Raw genomic sequence first — 8,031 nt, 5'->3', positions numbered from 1 at the left:
GGGCCAATGGTCTCCAAACCAAAATGGTAAAGATTATCTAAACCAGTGGTCCCCAACCCCCGGTCCAGGGACCAGTCCTGGTCTGCGGATCAGTCGGTACCAGGCCGTGGCTCCTCCTTGTCCTCCTCCCCAGCTGCTGCCTTGGGGGCTGCCCTGCCACTCTGCCGCCAGCTCACCTTTGATGCTCTCTGGCAGCTGCCATGGCTGGGGCTCCCCCTCGGCGTGGCACTGGCAGCGCCCCCCAGCAGGCGGTAGGAATTCAGGGGCGCTAGCGGGAAAGCAAGTGGAGCAGGGGCTCAGGCGGTGGTGGCGTCCCTCTGCAAAAGATTACCTCCCCCCCCGGGCCTCAGTAAAATTGTTAAGCGTTGACAGGTCCCCGGTGATAAAAAGGTTGGGGACCATTGATCTAAATTGTGTTGGCATTCGATCCAGTGCTGGACCATTGGAGCATCTGGGACCCGATTTCGGATCCAGTATCTGTGTTCCATAATTCTGGTTTTTAGCAGTCTCGTGGACATTCCAATGTACCCCAAGCCACATCCATATTTATTCATGTAAATAACATTTCTTGAATCACAAGTAATGAATTCCCTTATTGGGAATAAGAAAGAATTGGAATGAAGATATTCATCAATTTCTAACATAAACTTTCAAACAGTACATTTCCCACAATGGTGATTCCCCAAGGGTAGAATCATAGAATCATAGAATCATAGAGTTGGAAGGGGCCATACAGGCCATCTAGTCCAACCCCCTGCTCAACGCAGGATTAGCCCTAAGCATCCTAAAGCATCTAAGAAAAGTGTGTATCCAACCTTTGCTTGAAGACTTCCAGTGAGGGGGCACTCACCACCTCCTTAGGCAGCCTATTCCACTGCTGAACGACTCTGACTGAGAAAAACTTTTTCCTGATATCTAGCCTATATCGTTGTACTTGAAGTTTAAACCCATTACTGCGTGTCCTTTCCTCTGCAGCCAGCAGAAACAGCATCCTGCCCTCCTCCAAGTGACAACCTTTCAAATACTTAAAGAGGGCTATCATGTCCCCTCTCAACCTCCTTTTCTCCAGGCTGAACATTCCCAAGTCCCTCAACCTATCTTCATAGGGCTTGGTCCCTTGGCCCCAGATCATCTTCGTCGCTCTCCTCTGTACCCTTTCAATTTTATCAATGTCCTTCTTGAAGTGAGGCCTCCAGAACTGCACACAGTACTCCAGGTGTGGTCTGACCAGTGCCGTATACAATGGGACTATGACATCTTGTGATTTTGATGTGATGCCTCTGTTGATACAGCCCAAAATGGCATTTGCCTTTTTTACCGCTGCATCACACTGCCTGCTCATGTTTAGTTTACAATCCACAAGTACCCCAAGGTCTCGTTCACACACAGTGCTACCTAGAAGCGTATCCCCCATCCAGTAGGCATGCTTTTCATTTTTCTGACCCAGATGCAGAACTTTACACTTATCTTTATTAAATTGCATCTTGTTCTCATCTGCCCATTTTTCCATTGTGTTCAGATCTCGTTGAACTCTGTCTCTATCTTCCGGAGTATTTGCCAGTCCTCCCAATTTGGTGTCATCTGCAAACTTGATGAGTAGTCCCTCCACCCCCTCATCTAGATCATTAATAAATATGTTAAAAAGTACCGGGCCGAGCACCGAACCCTGAGGTACCCCGCTACTCACCTCTCTCCAGTCTGATGAAACACCATTGACAACAACTTTTTGAGTGCGGTTCTCTAACCAATTCCCTATCCACCTAACGATCTGAAAATCCAGATTGCAGTCCTTCAACTTATCCATCAGAACATCATGGGGAACCTTGTCAAAAGCTTTACTAAAATCCAAGTAAATGACATCAACCAAATTTCCCCGATCCAGCAAACCTGTTACTTGGTCAAAAAAGGAAACTAGGTTGGTCTGGCAGGACCTGTTGGAGACAAATCCATGCTGACTTCCTTGGATCACCAAATTGTCCTCCAGATGTTTGCAGATCGCTCCCTTTAATATCTGCTCCATTATCTTCCCCACAACAGAGGTCAGACTCACTGGTCTGTAGTTTCCCGGGTCATCCTTCCTCCCTTTTTTGAAGATCGGAATAACGTTTGCTCTTTTCCAGTCCTCCGGGACATCTCCAGTCCTTAAAGAGGTTCCGAAGATGATGGACAAGGGCTGTGCAAGTTCTCTGGAAAGTTCTTTGAGTACTCTCGGGTGCATTTCATCTGGACCAGGGGATTTGAACTCATCCAGTGCAGCTAAATGCCTCTCGACCACCTCTCTATCCATGTTAACCTGCCACCCAGACACTATCCTTTGGCTACAGCCATCTCTAGATGTGCCTAAACACTTAGACCTGTGGGAAAAAACAGATGTAAAATAGGCACTAAGCCTTTCTGCTTTCTCTGCATCTTTCGTTAGAGTTTGTCCATCCGCACCCAACAGTGGGCCTATTGCCTCCTTTACTTTACGTTTGCTCCTCACGTAACTGAAAAATCTTTTCTTGTAAGGTGTTTTGGATTGTTTATCATTTGGGTATAAGTAGTTCCCTAAAGTTTTTTCCTCAGTGCCATACCAAAAATGGATTCACATGCCATCCCAGGATATCTGTGACTATGTGCCAATGTTTCAAAATAATAGTCTTAATCTCATAAGAAAAATCCAAAAATTCAAAAGAACAAGTAAGACAATCGGGGGTCACCTGATCTTTATATGTCAATAAGGCTTCCCTGTTTGATCTGTTAGCACATTCTTTAGCCTCCTTAATTGACCAAGCAGGATAGCCCCTTGCCTCAAAATCTAACTTTAAAGATCCAGATGCTTGTTCATACATGATTACACCAGTTGGCAAATTAGTCTTAAGGGGCCACGGACGAAAAGAATCTAAAGCAAAGTAAAGTATTATGGTCTGTTTCGTGGTGGTATGAAGTCACCAATTACTGATTTTGTGCTGATACATGTGCCATAGTTTCCAAAAATGAAGTTTTCTCTTGATATGATGGAATAGAAAATGTAATAGTATTATGTTGGGAATTAAGCCATTGACTAAATGAATCTATGCTTTCAGCACTGGAATAAATTATATATTATCAAGGAATCTGGCATAAAATGCAATGTGCTAACTATAAGGGTTAACTTCATTGTTGCACAGCCACAACTCTTCCAAAGATACCATAAATAAATTTACCATGATGAGGACAATAGCTGAACCCATTGCGATACCCCTGATTTGTAAATATAGTTGTTCATCATACATAAAGTAATTGTTTTCCAAAACAATATCAAGTAAATCCAAGAGGAAATGGGTCAGAGGATGCTGATTAATCCATTGGTTTAACCGTTTTTCCACAACCCCACATGCCTCTTCATGTGGTATGTTGGTATATACGGCATTAATATCCAAGGTAAGTAGATATGCCCCATAGAGTACACTCACTGTTTTTATACTGTTCATAAAATGAGTTGTGTCTTATAGAACGGACTTGGAATTTCAAGGTCATCCGTGGTCTGGGCCCAATGTATATGAAGGACCATTTGACTCGTTATACCCCCTGCATGGCTTTGGCTCTGTGGGCACAAATAAGTTGGTGATCTTTGGCCCTCAGGAGGTTTGTCTGGCCTCGACCAGTGCCAGGGCCTTTTAGGTCTTGGCCCTTGCCTACTAGGATGAGTTTCTGGAAGAGTTGAGAGTCCTGCCAGAACTTCTTCAATTCCACATGTCCTACAAGATGCCAGGCATTTGGTCGAGGTTAGGCTTAAGTAAGATGGACTCTCCTCCAGAGTATGGGTGCCTAGTATCTAGTACAACATCTAATAAATTCACAAATCCATAATAAAAATATGGAACCATCTTTGCTAGTGCATTTTATAGAAATGGGACATTCTGCTGATAATTTACAGTTTTATCATGATGCCAGATGATGATAATAAATACTTTTATAAGAACACTTTGTAATAAAGACACATGATTATAGGAGAGACTTCTGTAAGACCATTTTGTCATAATGCCAGATGAATATAGGTTTCAACCATTATCTATCAATCTTATCATTTAATTAATTTATTTGAATTTATAGACCACCCTTTCCGAAAGAGTGGACTCTGTTGTTCAAATAAATTTTAATGTACTTTTTTTCTCAGTCATTTGGCAAAAGTGTTTTCCAGTATACTATAAATGGGAGGGATGCTTCCAATAACAAATCCTGGGACTTAATATTCTCTTCATGATTGTTCTTGTCAGCTGGAACCTTGTCCATTAATACTATGTACCACACCTTTTCTGCCCAATATATTGGGCTGCTTCCAAGCCCAAGCTACCTGTTGCCTGGTTGAAACTAAAAGACACTTGCTCCTGGAGAGGAAAGCTATGGCTGATCTAGACAGCATCCTAAAATTCAGAGACATCATCCTGCCAACTAAAGTGCGTCTAGCCAAGACTATGGTCTTTCCAGTTGCAATGTATGGCTGTGAAAGTTGGACCATAGGGAAGGCCGAGCGTCAAAGAATTGAGGCTTTTGAACTCTGGTGCTGGAGAAGACTCTTGTGAGTCCCTTGGACTGCAAGGCGAACAAACCACTCAGTCCTAGTGGAGATCAGCCCTGACCACTTTTTAGAAGGCCAGATCCTGAAGATGAAACTCAAATACTTTGGCCACCTCACGAGAAGGAAGGACTCCCTGGAAAAGAGCCTAATGCTGGGAGCGATGGAGGGCAAAAGAAGAAGGGGGCGACAGAGAATGAGGTGGCTGGATGGAGTCACTGAAACAGCCAGTGAGAGCTGAAATGGACTCAAGGGAATGGTAGAGGACAGGAAGGCCAGGAGGATCATTGTTCATGGGGTCGCGATGGGTCGGACTTTGCAACTAACAACAAGTTGAAACTATGAGATAATACAGAACTTTATCATTATACTTTCTTCTCTAGAAATTATTAAGGAATCACATCATAACTCATCTGCCAGATCATTAAATATCATTGCCTTGAATTTAAAAAGTAAAGAAAACAAGTTTTAATATCATTTAGCTCTATATTCAAGATGGTTTTGCCAATCTGACAGGATGGCATCATCCCTTCAAAGTTATTGAAAACAACATTTTCTTGTATAGTTAAAGAACAGTGAATTACAGTCAAGGGCTGCTACACGTAGTGGAGAAATGGCTAAAGTGGAATCCTGCTAGTGCATAATACAGGGCCAGATGAATCAGAGTTGTTTAAACTTCAGAAATTATACAATATGAATTTTACAATAATGGACAGGTTATTCCAAAGAGACTCTGCTATCATTCTAGGTTGTTCTAAGTTATTGTAGAGACTCTTTGAGCAGAGCATTAAATTCTGATAACATCACAGCTATCTAAAGTATGTATGTATGTATGTATGTATGTATGTATGTATGTATGTATGCATGTATGTATGTATGTATCACCACTCCCTGTTATTCATTGGCTTGATGTAGATTTCCACATATAAAAGCCTTTAACACCCTTAAACCACCAGCAGAAGTAATTCTAGCCCACTCCCACTTCCCAAGCACCCCTTCTATGCAATATATATACCTATATGGGAGGTCAACATGTTGTCCCAGCTGAGGCCTGGTGTAACCAGTAAAACCATACCCCTGGGTTGTTGTGTATGAAACAGCCCCTGGATGGTAACCTGTTAAAGAGCAAGTCCTTCCTCATCCTTGTATGATCTGGAACCACTGGGAGGGGGCTTACCATTGCCCCCTATTTAGAAAAAGAGTTGTTTGGGCAGGGCTCTGAGGCCACTTTTCTCTACCCAAAGGAGTCTCAAAGTGGCTTACAGTCGCCTTCCCTTTCCTCTCTCCACAACAGACACCCTGTGAGGTGGGTGAGGCTGATATGCCTGCTCATTCAGAACAGTTTTTCTCTTGTCTCTTTACATGCAAATGGTAGTTGGCCAAACAATGTGGAAACATTTTTATGCTGTGGCTGAGGCCTGTACTTATCGTTGTACTGTCTGGATATGAAGCAGTGAAAGAAGGGATGATCAACCATTGAAAAGATTTTACTGAGCAGCTGGTGACCCCTTTCCTATAGCTGTAGAAAAGGAATGTGGTAAGTCATTGACCGTTTATGCACTGGAGGTTTCATGCTGTGCTGCAGGCTGGAGTTTTAGTTGTGGTAGGTTGCCCCATCTCTTCCTGAACCCACATGGGGGAGCATTTGGCCTGATGCACCTCATCTGCCCCATATTTGTGCTCCTGCATGGGAGCTGGGGCAGTGAAGTTCCCAGTGCATAAAGGGTCACTGGGAAGCATTAAAAAAATTGGTATCAGTTAGGTGTTGCCTTACAGTGGACCCCGTACATCACATAAGAAAAATAGCTGGTAAAGCATGGACCCTCTCATCAGGATGGGAACAAATCCCCCACATATCTTGTTGGTCCCCAGGGCTTTCAGGTTTTTGGGCAAACTGCTGTGGTGGTCTTTAAGAAGATGGAAGCCTAGGGAGGAGGCCTTTCAACAGGCCAACCTGGGCATTGCTTACGGGGTGGCAGAGATGCCAAAGGCCTGCCATTCCCAACAGAGTTTCTGCTGTCAGATCAGTTGGATGACAACATGCAACAGGATGAATAGGACTGGTCACATGGAGGAACAGGGAGCACCTACACAGTGGACAAGAGAGAAGTGTGGAAGTTGCCCCTTGCCAATACTCGGAGAATGCCTGGGGGGGACGAGCATTTCCCTTCTCAGAAGAAAACCACAGGGGAGCTTGGACTGGAGTTAACCGATGGTAAAACCAATGGGTCATTATCTCAACATTGGCCACCATTGCCACCTGGCGGTGGTTGCTGAGCATAACATCACAGAATCTGCAAAGGAGAACATAATCATGGCCATATGATACAGTTTCCCAAGTAACATGACAAGGGATGGCATGTTCAGAAGAGGGGCTGGGGGTTATCCAAGGGAGATATCACAGTGGGAGGAAGTTGGACAAAAGAAGGATGGGTCCAATGGGACTCAAGACTTCAGGGTAAGAGGGTTTTGTGTTTTCCTTTGATGCTATAGTTCTGACATATCCCTTTTCAGAATAAGAGCCAGTTTGGTGTAGTGGTTAGGAGTGCAGACTTCTAATCTGGTGAGCCGGGTTTGATTCCCCACTCCCCTACATGCAGCCAGCTGGGTGACCTTGGGCTTGCCACAGCACTGATAAAGCTGTTCTGACCCAGCAGGAATATCAGGACTCTCTCAGGCCCATAATGCGGCGGTGATGCAGATGGCAGTGGCGGCGGAGGGGCCGCGAGCGGCGGCGGACCTGCCAGCTGTGGCAGCGGTGGGACCGCCGTAGCCGCCGCCACCAGCGGAGCTCCCAGAACTGGTAGCAGCGGCGGAGACTACAGCGGTGGCGGCGCAGGAGCCGCAAGTGGCGGCGTACCCGGCGGCGATGGCGGATCCGGCGCCGGTGCCGCCGCCAGAGGAGCCCCCAGAGCCGGCAGCGGAGGTGGACATGGCAGCGGCGACGGCGGAGGAGGCGCAAGCGGCAGCGGTCCCAACAATTGTGGTAAAGCCTAGACAATCAGGAAGAAATCTGCTCCGGCTTGTTGTTGTTCAGATGAAAATGTATTACAAGTTTACGAATCAACCCTTTAAAGGAGCTAAAGAAAGGAGCACTGAGTGGACACTTTTAAGCATTGTCCGGGTGCCTGGAGAACAGCTCTGAATCACAAAAACAATTGAGCATAGAGAAGAGGATAGAAGATGACAAAATGGGCCAGAAGAGGGCACAAGAGAACAGAAGAGAAGAAGGGAAATGTTAATTGTAGACTGTAGTTCCTGAGTAGTGATGACTACAACTGAGAGTTCAAAATATCCTTGGTGAACTTAATTTTTTAAAAATAAAACAGTTGTAAATGAATGATATCAGACATTGCTGATATTGCTAAAAGTGATTCATACATGAACTGATTAGCTTACTTAATGAATTAAGAAACTGGTATTATGGTAATTTGATCAATTTGATTAGATGTTTATAAAACTAATAGGCTTATCAGGTCCTAAACTCAGAACAG

This window comes from Paroedura picta, chromosome 8, assembly GCF_049243985.1.
Source record: "Paroedura picta isolate Pp20150507F chromosome 8, Ppicta_v3.0, whole genome shotgun sequence".
Classification (NCBI taxonomy): domain Eukaryota; kingdom Metazoa; phylum Chordata; class Lepidosauria; order Squamata; family Gekkonidae; genus Paroedura; species Paroedura picta.
This window is presented reverse-complemented; position numbering follows the sequence as displayed.